The sequence below is a fragment of the Mauremys mutica genome, chromosome 7 (genome assembly GCF_020497125.1).
Source record: "Mauremys mutica isolate MM-2020 ecotype Southern chromosome 7, ASM2049712v1, whole genome shotgun sequence".
NCBI lineage: Eukaryota > Metazoa > Chordata > Testudines > Geoemydidae > Mauremys > Mauremys mutica.
In genome coordinates, this window is record NC_059078.1 from 25141330 (window position 1) to 25155702 (window position 14373).

The 14373-nt window shown below is 39.5% G+C and overlaps 1 protein-coding gene and 1 long non-coding RNA gene across 3 annotated transcripts in view; one reads left to right on the forward strand and one right to left on the reverse strand.

Moving 5' to 3' along the window:
- ARHGEF3 (Rho guanine nucleotide exchange factor 3) overlaps window positions 1-14373 on the forward strand; it is a 267306-nt gene that overhangs the window by 186785 nt on the left and 66148 nt on the right. The gene's annotated exons all lie outside the window — the stretch shown is intronic.
- Window positions 10398-14373, reverse strand: part of LOC123374387 — a 74589-nt gene continuing 70613 nt past the window's right edge. For both annotated transcript variants that reach the window (XR_006581085.1, XR_006581086.1), the window contains one exon: window positions 10398-10635. This is a non-coding gene — a long non-coding RNA (uncharacterized LOC123374387). The remainder of the gene's footprint in view (window positions 10636-14373) is intronic.

Sequence of the window (14373 nt, forward strand, 5' to 3'; positions counted from 1 at the left end):
GGCTGCACTGTACTGCTGGAAGGCATAAGATTATATGTGGATCTGTTGCCTAGTGATCATCTTTTCCATATGTGCTAGTAATATCAGACAGGTGATTTAGTTTCACAGAGATCAGGGGGACTGCTCATGTTCACAAAGGCCTTTGTACCTTCTTATTTCAGCTGTTTGGCTTATTCCTGTGATGTGGTTAATATATCCTGCAATGTAACATTTTAATACACATCTGTTGTTAGATAACACACAGTAAAATAAATGTAGCTTCCTGAGCTAACAAAGCAGACATGTTCTTAGCTGGGTAAGTTTGAAAGAATTTTTGGGGGTATATTTCTTTAGTTGTGACAAAGGTGGCTGAGTGCCAGATTTTATTCATTAAAGAGAAAGCAGTAATGATCAGAAGCAACCAGTCTTTACACATTTGTACTAAAACAAAGTTACCAGATTTCTGTGAACACTGTGTAACAAGATACCTGCATTTCTCTTCCAGACTTTAAGTAGATTTCATTCTCCACTATAAAGCTATCCTTCAGCCATACACCTCTTATCCATGAACACTATGGCTGGGATTTTCAAAGAGGTCTACGGGAATTATATACCCAATTCTCATTGCCTTTCAGTGGCAATGAGGTGTCTAACTCCTTTAGGCCCCTTTGGAAATTCCAGACTACCTGTTTCACTCCATGTTATGTTATAATTTAAGGTGCTATGAAGATTGTGAATTGATTTCACAGAGTTCACAGATAAGTCTGAAAACATTTATGTCAGACAATGGGTTCTAAAGAGTACCTAAAGGTTAGTGATCATTCTTACACATTGCCATGCACATGCTCTCCCTTACTCTCTCTCCTTCCTTTTCTTGTTTAGCACACTGCTTACTTTTCCCTTACGATATCTGGAATGCTACAAGTATATTATGAGCATCTTAGTGGCATCAAACTTCCACCCAATAAGTATCACTGCAGGAACAAATAAAGGCAATGTCATTATTATCAGGAAACTGTAACCCGCAGCCAAAGAAACATCATATTTTCATTCTTGCTTCTTCTTTTATCTCCCTCTCTCTGCCTCATGCTTCTGTGTATGCAGGGCCGGCACCAGCACAGCAAGCTGGTGCTTGGGGTGACGCATGGAAGGGGGCAGCACGTCCGGGTCTTTGGTGGCACTTCGGCAGCTGGTCCATCAGTCCCTAGAATGAAGCAGCGTGGTAGAGCAGCCGCCAAAGTGCCGCCGATTGCGGCTTGCTTTTTTTTTCTTCTCTTCGCTGCTTGGGGCGGCAAAAAAGCTGGAGCCGACCCTGTGTGTATGATAGGGACTTTTCTCCTTCATCCTATACCAGCAGTTCTAGATAGGAATGAAATGATGGAAAGGCTTCCGTTGATGTCAGTGGGAGTTGATTAGGTCCTTAATTTTTCCTGGTACCAAACACCTGAAACTGGGGTACATTGGAACAGTTCAAATCAGTTAATGCTGGTGCAGCTCATCTCTACTAGAGGTAAAATCCTGGTCTCACTGAAGTTAATGGCAAAATTTGCATTGACTTCAGTGAGGCCAAGATTTCAGTATAGATGTTTGCAGCCATACAAAATGTAGCTGAGCTGGTGACTGAAATCCCCATTTTAGACAAAGCTTAAATCCTAGTTTTATCTTGGACTGGAAATGGAAATACTTCAAGAAATTATTTGGACAGTGACTGAGTTAAACAAAGCCAGATAGTATAGGGAATCTCACAAGTCAGCTTAACATATTAATTACTAATCAAAATCACCCCTGAAAGGATTTTGCTTGCTAACTATCTGCACTCCTGCCAATTAGCCAGACTTTTTTTATATGTTAGAAATGCCTTTTAAACATAGTTCAAATGGCACATTAGCCTTTTGCCTGTTACGTAATCCATAAAATCTGAATGATACGTCATGACTCTGCATTATTTTTGGCCATGTCATTAGCATTTAAGCCCAACTGATTAATCAGCTCTTATTTTAGTTTGCATACTTCTTTTGAAGCGTTGTTATGAGCCTTTTGATAATTTTCCTCATTAAGGTGCTCAAAAGCCTTGCTGACTAGCACACATCAGGCAGACACTTTTTTAGAGACATTTCTAAAGAATATGGGATGATAATTCATGGTATTGTCTCTGTTCCATTCTGTAGCGCTCTGGCGAGGTATATGATAATTTAATAGTGGAATATTTGGAGCATATTTGTTTTCAAAATGGAAATTAATCTGGCCATATGTTACCAAAGATGTGTTATGACATGCAAAATTCAGGCATAAGAATTTGTCTAACACTAGAATAGCATATTTCCAAGAATTCTATGGCTGTATTCTTGGAATGAAAAGGATTTTTTTAACTAAGTGAGAAAGTGATTCTAACTGCTTCCACAAATCAAGGCATTCTGCTACTAGGACAGACCTACTGTTTAACCCTCATCATGAAAACAAGAGCATTTGTGGCTTTTGGTTAATTTTTAAGTTTTTCCGTTTCTCTCACTCTACCCTGCAGCCATTTACTAAGATCCATCACACTTACCTACATTACAGTGGTTTTGTGAGGATTAATAAGCTTATGTTTGTACAGGGCTTTGAAGATACAAACTATGTGTATTCCAAGCATTATTACTATTTTTCCATCAGCAAAAAATGCTGAATTGTAAGTCTGTATTATGAAGTTAGAATGTGTTCCAAAGTATTTGTCTATAGAATCTTGTCTTGGTTTATTTCTCAAGGTGAAAAATCCATATGTGGAATAGTAAGAATAAATGAAGTTTACTTTGGTAATAAAAAGGTTTGACTTAAAAAATCAGTTGTAAATGTAGGGTTTACTAAGTCACGGAGGTAGCTAGAAAATTAGAACCATATTAAAGTTGGCACATTTTGTCAAAACAAACCATTTACTATCATTGTAAATATTGTAAAACATAGCATAATATTAGCATATGACCATTTAAAATATATATTGTTATAATCTTTTAGAGGGAGATTAAATTGTGTGACAGATTATTCTAGTGATAAACCTCACATTTCCTCTGAACTTCCTTATCCTGAAGCCAAGATGTGCTCCCACCCTTCCCAGAATTTGATTGGCAAGCAAGTGATATTTTCTAGCTTAATCAGTAGTTTTAAACTCATATTTTAGTGTCAAACTTTGTGGCAGGAATTCAATAGCTGAATTTGTAAGTATATGTAGAACCGCTCATTTTTATGTGGGTCAATGTGGTGATGATGTTTTATTGTTTTAAGGTTAAGTAATGTTTTGAGTGATTTTTGTTTTATATGTAATCTATTTGAAATTTTACCTTAATGTCAGTTTTGCTTAATTGCCATCTATGCTATTAAGAAACTAAGCTATCTATGATGGAAGGTTTGAGGACCTACTCACAGTCCATATTTCTTGGCAAAGGAAATAATTGCTTAAAGGAGTTGACCATGAGGTCTCATACCAACTAGAAACAATCAGCCAAGGAAGTCTGAAAGATGAAAACTGAAGCAGGTTGTTAAGCCTTTGAAAGATGGCCACTAATCATGTTCAGTGGAACATCTCCCGGAAGGTGGACTCTGAAACTGGCTAGCAAACCCTTCTGTGTGCATAGGTAACTGGAGAGGACTGGTTTGGAAAGTGGGGCTAGTTCCCCCGGATCAGTACTGAGGGCTTATAAGGATGTTAAGTGAGGAAATGAGACATTTCATCTCTTTCTAGACAGCAGAATAGTGCTGACAGGCTGATCACAGCAATCAGATAGGGGATTGCTTTCCGGAGATACAAGCTATTTTTTACCTTTACCTTTACCAAGTTGTACTTTACCTTTTCTCTCTGTAACTAAGCTGAGAATGCCTTATCTAGTTTAGCTTATGAGAAGCATAAATTTACGTGTTAAGCAAACCATTTATTTTATTTTAATACAATTTTCTCTCTCTTTTTATTTAATCTTGTATTAAAATTACTGTTCTATGGGTAATTTCATGCAATTTGCCCTCCAAAAGAAGCAAACCTCATAACTTCTAAGGATTGGTGAAAGATAAAGAATTTCTGGAACCTACTTCCCCACACCCCCGATTCTTGGTTAAGGAGTATAAGCTGGCCTGTTCTAATAAATTGTTTTGCCATCAAGCTGTGATGGGCAAATACAAGGGTAGAAGCTGAAGGACCAAGGAGGAGATGAGAGTTGGTGGTGGTGTTAGTCTTATTATCATCTCTCATTTTTAATTTGTAGTATTTGTTTTGTTGCTGAATGTTAAGGGATAAAGGAAATATATTATTGAACATAAAAGAAGATGTAGTTCTGTCCTATTGTTAAGCTTTTAGAAAACCTTTACTAGGATTATATAAAGCTAAAACAATGGGGACTGGCTGTACAATAGTTCTATTGTTATACATTATCTTATACATTATCTGATCTTCGCAAGGAAACTTCTGTTACTTGATGTGATGCCAAATTTACAAGTATTATTTTTAGCTCCACCTCCAGTAAAATATAAGAGATTGCTTGGTTGATATTTTCTTCTTGATTTTTGTCTGCTTTTTATTAGCTCATATCACATGGAGAGAGTCAGTTATTTTAAAAGGGGGTTAATTGACCATCACAAATAAAATAGTCCATACCAAATGCTCATTCAGTGATGATTCAAATGGGAAGGCACTGCATTGCTTCATGGAAACCTGCGTTCAAGAACAAGCATGGGGATCTCCCATCCCAGATTATCAGAACTATGGGAGCATTGCTGGGTACAAGAAAAGTACTTAGGCTATGGCTACACTACACCTTAAATTGACATAAATTATGTTGCTCAGGGGTGTGAATTAGCCACACCCCTGAGTGACATAACTTATGCCGACTTCAGCGCTGGTGTGGACAGCGCTATGTCATAGTTACCACCACTTGCAGGGGCTGCAGTAATTAAGCCAATGGGAGAGTTCTCTCCCGTTGGCTTACAGCGGCTACACTAGAGAATTTACAGTGGCACAGCTGCATTGGTGTGTGAGTGGCAGTAGCTATGTCGGCAGGAGAAGCTCTCCCACTGACATAGCACTGTCCACACTGGGGCTTAAGTCAGCATAAGTTATGTTGCTCAGGGGGTGGCTAATTCACACCCCAGAGCAACATAATTTATGTCAATTTAAGCTGTAGTGTAGCCATAGCCTTAGTTTCATGAGTGCTCATGACTGCAGGCTTACATCTCAGATTGCCCTCATTTGTGTCTGATTGTGGACCAGTTTGTAGTTTGAGATTTTTTGCTCATAGTGGAAATACATAGTGTGAATCTGTTTAGTATGAGTTGTGACCTTGAGCCCATTAAAGTCAATGGGAAGTTTTCCATTGACTTGAATGGGCTTTTGAATCAAGCCCTTGATGAGAAAACACATTGATGTGAATTACTTTATATTTCATCCTTATGAGTGTGTTACTTGTGTCCCTATTTTATACAAGTATCAGAGGGGTAGATCTGTAAAAGCATACAAGTTTCTCCAATAAAAAAAAGTTAAAGAAACAAAACATATACACACCATACCTCTATATTTAGGTGTGTATAAAAAAGTTATATGAGGAAAAAGATGGTCCACATTGAAAAGGGAGGTGAACATTTTATAATCCTTGCTCAAACTAGGCCAAAATAACTTGAGCTATTAACTCAGGGTGGGGAAATGCTGCTGGCATCTGCTTTGGCTGTAATCTGGCAAAGGAAAGGCCAGGTTCAGGAAAATATAAAAAAAATAAAGTTAACTTTTGGGCTTGTATTCAAAGTAGTTAAACTCAGGAAACTTGGATGTTCTTTGTATACCTAATTTCAGATTGGCAACAAAAGTATTTATTAAAAGAAATAATAGTGGACTATTGTTATGAAATAATTCATGGGTTGGGCTTTCTTTTTTTAGCTTCTGATCTGGAAACTAAGCAAAAAGCTGATGCTATATTTTAGAAATATCAGAATATTTTATTTTATTTGCATTTTGAGTATACCAGCTGCCTGGAGTACAAGGTAATAACACACTCTGAAATAAAGTTTATAAAAATAATAAAATCTTTATGAAGGGTTGGTTGTGCTTCAGTAATTTGTGAGAACTTCACAAGACTAAGAGAGGATTGCACTAAGAAGCAAAGATTAGTAGAGCAGCAAAAGTCAACTGAATCTCTGAACACTGAAAGCTATAACATGCTTTATAATTAGTGCAGTTAAGCAAATAGAATATTTATTAGGGATGTGACCCTGCAATAATGAAGGGAATAGGAGTTCTGCCATTAATTTCAATGGAAGCAGGATCAGGCCCAGTGTCCCTACTGTCCGTACTGTAACTCAACATCTGTTATTGCTATTGTTGTTTATATTAAGTAGTACTTAGAGGCCCCAACAGAAATTTGGGCCCTATTGTGCTAGGCACTATATGGGCCCATAGAAAACAAAAGTTCTGCCCCAAAGAGGCAATCTAGCGGTCAAGGTAGGCAAAGGATGAGAGGGGGAACAGAAGCTCAGAGTGAGGCAGTGACTTGGGCAGAGTTACACGACAGGACAGTACTAGAGCTCAGAACAGAGCCCACTTCAGAATCCTAGTCCTGTGCTCTATCCACTAGATCATGCTCCCTCTTACATTTAACTTTCTTTCTGGAAGACTTTAATAAACAATATGGACTAATGAACAGTGATTTCTTCTCCTGATTTTTTAAATCCCTTCTTCATTTGCCCCCTGCCCATACACACCAAAGTCCATACATTCACATATAGTAGCAAAGTCTCTGAGGATCACTATTCTGGTATCTTAATATAAACACTTTGGGCTAGAGCAGGGGTTCTCAACCAGGGTTACTTGTACCCCTGGGGGTACTCAGAGGTCTTCCAGAGGATACATAAACTCATCTAGATATTAGCCTAATTTTACAACAGGTATATAAAAAGCACTAGCGAAGTCAGTACAAACTAAAATTTCATACAGATAATTACTTTTTTATACTGCTCTGTATACTATACACTGAAATGTAAGTACAATATTTATACTCCAATTGATTTATTTTATAATTATATGGTAAAAATGAGAAAGTAAGCAATTTTTCAATAATAGTGTGCTGTGACACTTCTGTATTTTTATGTTTGATTTGGTAAGTTTTTAAGCGAAGTGAAACTTGGGGGTACACAAGATAAATCATTCTTGAAAGGGGTTCAATAGTCTGGAAAGGTTGAGAGCTACAGGGCTAGAGGCAGGGATTTCCTGCAGAGAAAATAACACTCTTTAGCTGCTCAGACAACAGGAGAGCTCAGTGGAGAGCTTCTGCCTTCTCTTCTGCCTCCTCCCATAAAGACTGGATACCTGAGTCTATAATTCAACATAACTCTCTAAATTACAAACACTTAATCTCTCTTAAATACCTTACAGGCAGTTCCCATTCATTCCCTCTCTATAAAGTCAAACTTTTAATATAAAAATGAAGCAAAGGGCAGTTGTATTTGTGTTCATCGTCATGATCTGGAACAGAAATTGACACACACAGTTTAAAATCTAAATTAGTAAATCAAGCCAGTCCCCTCACCCCCCTGCACACACTCCCAAAATGTGTATATTAAGCCAATCCTAGCCAGCGTCTTTATTATAAATGTAGCTTGTGAAAGGGGCCATTTTATCCTGCCTTACCACACCCTCTAAATTCCCTAGTGAGGGACCACCATGGTTAGTAATTAGTTTGCATCGTTGGGTGTGTGAGAAGGGTGGAGAAGCATGAAACTCTTGGTAATTTTCTCAGTGGGCCATCATTAGTTTTGAGCTGCAGGAGGTCAAACCTGAAAGGACTTTCAATGTATGAAATCTGGCCATTTTTACAAGTAGCCTTCTGTTATCTCTGCTGGGATAAATTCTGCGTGTATGCACAGTTACCTCTGTAAATGTGTAATGCTGTCAGGTTCAGCTATCCTTTAACTTCTCAGCACTTTTCACTATAATCCGAGCAGTTAGATAGAAAAGACCCATTAGGTCATCTTATCCTTTTCCCTCCCAGTGCAGGATTGTTCCACAGAGTATATTCACATTAAAAAGAAACATCTTTTATTCCAAAGGATCCCAAAGTGCTTTATTAAGTGCATATGTGTTTACACAGCAGTATGTGTATAGAGGAATTGCCTCCCCCATTCCAGCACAACTGAAATGGACCTCTAGGTAAGAATGTAGCACTTTGGAATAGTAAGCATGGAAGAGCTTGGAAGCCAGTGGAGACTCCTATTTAAACTCTGACCCCTGGGTTTGGGTCAGGCATCTTTTGTTACAAAAAACAAGTAATTGTTAGAGCTGATTGGAAATTTTCCATTGTTGGGAAATGCTGGTTTGTCAAACCTGAAATGTCTCATGAAAATGAGTCTGGTTTGAAGAATTTTCATTGAATCGCAGGCAAAGTTCCAGTGGAAAGACACTTGGTTCTCGACCAGCTTGCCTGGTGGGCTGTTTGGGAGCCCAGCCCCACCATGCCCGCGTTTCCAGGATTAGCAGACTCCCTGCAGTGGAACTGGGGCCCTGAAAACCTACAAGGCTCTCAGAGCTTTCAAGCTCCCAGCTGCAGAACTGGGAGCCTAGCAGTCCTGGAAGCCCTGACAAGGGTATGTCTACACTGTATTTAGGAGTATGTTCCTCAGCCTAAGTAGACAGATGCACTCATCTTGCTATGGGGACATGTGCCCCACCATGGAGACTGCCCCAGGGTGGAGACCCCATGGCTTCCAGACTCCCAGGTCAGCTGGCTCCCTAGGCATGCCTATTGTCATGCTGCCCACTCAGGAGTCAGGCAGCCCAGGGAGCCAGCTAACCCATAGTCTGGAAGCTCTAGTGTAGTCCACATAACAGGGTTGCCCTGGAGCTGAAAACCCTGGAAGTCCCAGCAGCTGCTGACTGAAACAGATACTGTTGTTGGTTTCACAGCTGCATGTTGCTGGAGTATATTTCATTTCTGTGTTTCAAAAACAATTTTTTTCAGGATTTCTGGTTCAAGAGAAATTTCCATTAGTTTCAGCCAGCTTTAGTAATGGCCATGATATGATTAGAGGGCAAATGAGCAATATTCTTTGTGTTTTCTGCCCCTACATAAGCGATACAGATGAAAGTCATTTCAAAGCCAGTCTTTAGAAAATTGTCTCAATGAATGATCAAAAATTAGGTCCTGATCTTGCAGTGTCGAAGGTAGATACTTAGTTACTCCCATGCAGACTTCCATTGCTCTGTGCTTGTCCTTTGCAGGATTAGGGCCTAATTAAAAGAGCCTCAGCCCGTGAAATTTTAAGACACTTTTTTGTTGGTTTTTTTTAAAATGGTAATTTGATTTTAACTATTTATCCTATGATCATATTTTATTCCCATTTCTAAGCCACCAATGCTTTTAATCAAGTGCTCAGTAGTGTAAAATGTGAAGTATTATATTTGGAATTCTAAATTTTATCTTGTAACCTATCTGCTTTCTACCTACTAACATTACTGCCAGGACTTTTTTCTACATTCCAAACTCTGAGCAGCTTCAAATGACCACAACTGTGTTTAAATTGACCTGCTGGAGGGAAATTTTCTTTCCTTTTCCAAAGGAGGGTTGCATGTGGATATGTGCATGCACCTTTAGTTTGATTAATTTATACTAGTCATCTTGGAATGATAACTTACTCTGATGAACTGCTGCCAGTCTGGGGTTCCGTTCGCCGGCTCCTGCTAGCTGGGGTCCTGTCCGCCGGCCCTGCTCAGCCTGCTGCCGGCAGCAGGCTGAGCGGGGCTGGCAGCCGAGACCCTGGCTGGCAGCAGTGTGCCAGTAAAAATTGACTTGCGTGCCGCAGGCTGCTGATCCCTGGTCTACCTTTTAATAGCTTTGTGTTTAGTCACTTGGAATTCATATCATGTGAATACCTTCACATTAACATATTTGTTTTGGTTATTTTTCTCCTATAAATTACCAACATGAAAGAAAAAAACAAAATAAAAAACACCACCACCCTACTAGATATTTTCTCTCAGATTCTAATTAGGAAGCTTATAGTCTAGATTTGATTAATGCTGCTCTATAAGGCGGAGGGCAGGGGAGGAAGAAACAGATCAAAGTGAAAAACTGACCCAAACTTGAATCACTTGAGAATGAAATTCATCCAGCATGTTTTTTATTTTGTTCTGCCAGCAGCAATCCAAGAAAGACGAGAGAGAGACTGAATCTTTGCTACTAGTGCTTGGCTAGTTATTATTCAACACAGCCAAAAGACAGACCAAAAACAAGTAGAGAATTGTTGATTTAGGTCTTGTTACTGTAAATGAAAAGTGTCCTTTACACCGCCCCGATTGTCCTTAGAGAGGTACAATTCTTAATAAAGAGAAGAATTAAGAATCAGTAATATACACAGATTTCTTTTTATTCATTTAATCTTTCAAAAATAGCTATACAAAGCAGATTTGGGATTTTAATGTGCTAAGCAGTCAGAATACCAGCGTATCAGGAAGACAGTAAATCAACTTCTGGGTGTAGACTTTTCAAAATATTTCTGTTTAATCACACATTCTGCATTTCTGCTTAAAGGCTACTGGAATGTGTTGGCAATGATCAGGTAAAAAAAAAAATTAAACCTTCAACATTCTATTTTCCAGTTTTCTTCCTCAGGCTGAAATCAGCTTTCACTGTTTTTCCCCCCTTTTCCACTGTCCTTTAAAGAAACAAAAACAGAAAACATTGTTTGTATAGCTTGGAGATTGTGCTTTCCAGATTTACATATTTAGGTTTAGTTTTCAGATTTCTATGCCATTGCTCAATATCCTGGCTTCTTAAATGCTTTTTATTAGCACAAGATGACAAAATCATCTCTTCCTACTTGTGATGGGTTGGACTAGGTCTGGAAGCCCCCTGCTGGAGGCCATGTGGCCCTGCCTCACCCCTCCCCAGACAAGAGCAGAGGAGAAGTCCTCCAGGCAGCCTAGAGTGGGTGTAGGAAAAGCAGTCATTCAGTGGCCAGAAGGGCCCTATGAAAAGGAATAGCAGAGACAGTGCATTCAGTTGCTGCCCGGAGCTGGAAGAGGGAAGTCTAGGCTACTGGCTGGCTGGAAGAGCAGCAGGACTGCAGACAGCTCAATATGGGCAAGACTGAGCCTAGGGCAGGATGGTGAAGACCGGGGTAGCTAAGAAGGAGCTCCTGGATGGCTGAGGGGATTAAGCAAGGCCTGAGCCGGAACCTAGCCAGACCAGGCAAGGGTACAGTGATGGGTCAACGACTGAGCCCAGGGAGCGATTCCATAAAGGACATGCCAACTGGGGGTATCATGATGGACAGTTACAGGAGGGCAGTGTCTCCAGGGAGGAAGCATTGGTGGGAAGGTAAAGACTGTATACCCTGGAAGGGGTTTGTTTGTTTTTTCCATCTACAGACAGTTCGACTCAGCTGGAGGGTAGAGTCACTGAAGACCCACTGAAAGAACTATCATCCAGGGGGCACTCACAAGAGGTGGGTGCCACCTGTTGTAAAAACTGAAAGAAAAGCAGGCTTACTCCTGATCGGAAGTGGGGGTGCTTGGGAGAGGTGGGTCCTGACCCCAATACACGACTACATTTTTAGAACAACGTGTAGTATTAATTTTCTTTTTGCAAGTGTTCTGGATTAATGTAATACTTGTGAAATTGAGTGACTGATAGCACTGGTGGGGCATGGAGTCCCACTGAGTGTTTCACTACTCTGTGTCAGCCACTCTTGTTAGACCTAGCATGCTCAGTGCACCCCACACATTGTGTGGTCATATATATCCAAAAGGTGGCATGCAATATATCACAGGAAACCTAATAACTCATTGATCATTCAATATTCTTGAATCATGTATGTACAGTTAACCTACAAAGAATTATACAGATGTGCCTGAAATATCTAAAATGTGTTTAAACCAGGCATATCCAGGAAAGTTGATAAACAAGTTTTTCCAGGCAAAGGAAAGGGACCAGCATCTTAAGCCAGTTGTGGCCAAGAACAGTGGGCTATTCATTTGTACAAGAGATTACATAAAAATCATTTGCATTGTAAAAAATCACAAGTGGGGGAGAAACCAGGTTGGCATTTACACCAGACAGCATGGTGTCTACACCCAGCACAGTAAACAAACTTTATCTGGGGATGCACTTCTGAAGAATATGTTTCAAAGGTTTACTGGACTGTAAAGACGGGGAGAGAGCACCTAAGCTAACCAAGTGCTGTGAGTTCTCTTTTGGGTCCTGGCTGACAACTGGCCAGCCATACTGGAAGAAGAGACTGCGGTGAGAAAATTTTCTTTGAACAAAAGACTAAAATCTGACTTAACAAAGAGTCTTAGAAGCATGTTTTACTTTTCTTTGTTTTTAACCATTTCTACCTTTATTCTTTCTACATGATATCACTTAAACCTATGTCCTTTTGCTAATAAACTTGTTTTACTTTTACCATAAACTAGCTCAGTGGTTTAATTGAAGTGGAGGGTTTGTCAACCCCAGCTAAGTTAATAAACTGCTGTGTAATGTCTCTTTAAAAGAGCAGCTAACTTGATAAGGTTTTGTGCATTCTACAATCAGAGGGGCTGAACATGGCAGAGAGGCATTTTTGGGGAGAACTCAAGCCTGGAAAGGTTGTTGAGGTCCTCCTGCAAGGAGTAATCTGTCTTGTGCAATCCAGAGTGAGGTCATTGTGCTGTAAACAGGCTGCTGGCATCAGAGCTCTCAGCCAAAGCAGCACAACACAGAAGCACCCAGGATTACAGGACAGCAGTGACACAATGCCTTACTAGTTTAGGCTGAACCCCAAAGCATGTCACACTGACATGAGCCAAACACAACCAGTCTTTCCCACATAGTTCTGTCCAGTAACTTTTTATTTCTGAACCACAGTAATGGGGACACTTCTCTGGAGCAGAGACTTGCTTTAACAAATAATTCAGTACCTTTGTTTGGCCGATAAATATGGATTAGCATAAAACCACCAAACTGAACTTCACTTTTGGCTTAGAAAAAATTGGATTCCGTGCTCCAAAAGTGTAAGACTACTCACTAGCCTACTGTGTGCCATCTAATCAACTTGTCTTTTTTGGTTAAAAAATGTAAGTGACATGCAATAGCTGTTTAATTTTTATAGAAATCAGATGGGTTAGTGGTCTAAGCATATGTTTTGGAATGGCTAATCTCTCTGGAACCATTTGCTCAGGTATCTTTCAGATACAGACTTAAAACTCAAGGCTTGTTTTGCCTAGATGTTAAATATCCATTGACATCATATACTGTGGTTTAGTGGGAAACTGCTCCCCACCTCAGACTTTACTTCATTCAATCTGTTCTGTATATTAAATGGTTTGTAAGGCTTTTGGAGATCTTTCAGGGTGACTGTAATATGGTGTATTGATTGAGACATAGCTAGTTTCTGTATTAAGAAATAGTAGTTTGGTATGATGATGGTTTCTGTGGCACCAGGCTAATTAAATAGGACTATTTCCTGCTGCAAGGATTCATAATCTAAGGTTCTGATCCTCCATAGGGATCTGTGAAGGTGGAACCTTCTGACTGTGTAAGCAGCCACCCACAGAGATCCCGTGTAGGATAGGGGCCTAACATCATTGTGATCTAAGAATATTCCTTATGTTGTACACTCTGAGGAGCTATGTACAGTACATAATTAAAGTCAAAATCAATATTCTTTGCAATTTTTGGAAGCTGTTTAAATGTCAGACATACCAGATTTTACACTCCTTGGAAATACTTAATGTATACGCTAGTTGTACAATCTCTCTCACTCTTTAATATAATCTTTGCATAAAATATTTAACTTTATTCCTATGTAGATTATTTTATCTTCATGATGTCATGAAATTTTGCTTGATGTTGTAGTTCATATAGAAGATTTCTCAAGAAAACAAAAACACCTTAATCAGTCACCTGTTGACTCATGCATGAACATTTTAGACTAGAGCACACATTAATTGACTCTGGCTTTTCCCTATATTACACATTTGTTGTTGAAATTTGTGCAAGCCATTGAGAATTACATAGATATGGTCAACAGTGATTTCACTGATCTGAGAACAGAGTCCAAATGATACTGAGGAATAGCTCTGCTGTACAAGATGGGCTTCACATTTCATTTTTCACTGCTACTCTTGATGACCACCTTTCAGTTTCAGTTAGTGTACAACGTAGGGGCCTCTGCAGCACCATGAGCATTACTGAGAACATTATATCTGTGGTCTGCATGGTTCCAAATGCTGTTCAGATATTGATGTTTAATGGATAAAGCCTTGTGTGGTCTAGGTCCTAGCTACCTAAGAGTCTGCCACTGTCTTTCTGTGTACCCTCCTATTGTCTTAGTTCAGTAGTTGCATTACATAATACTCCTTAAATTCAAATGTTTGAGGACTGGAGGTAGAGCATTCTCAATGGAGGCTCT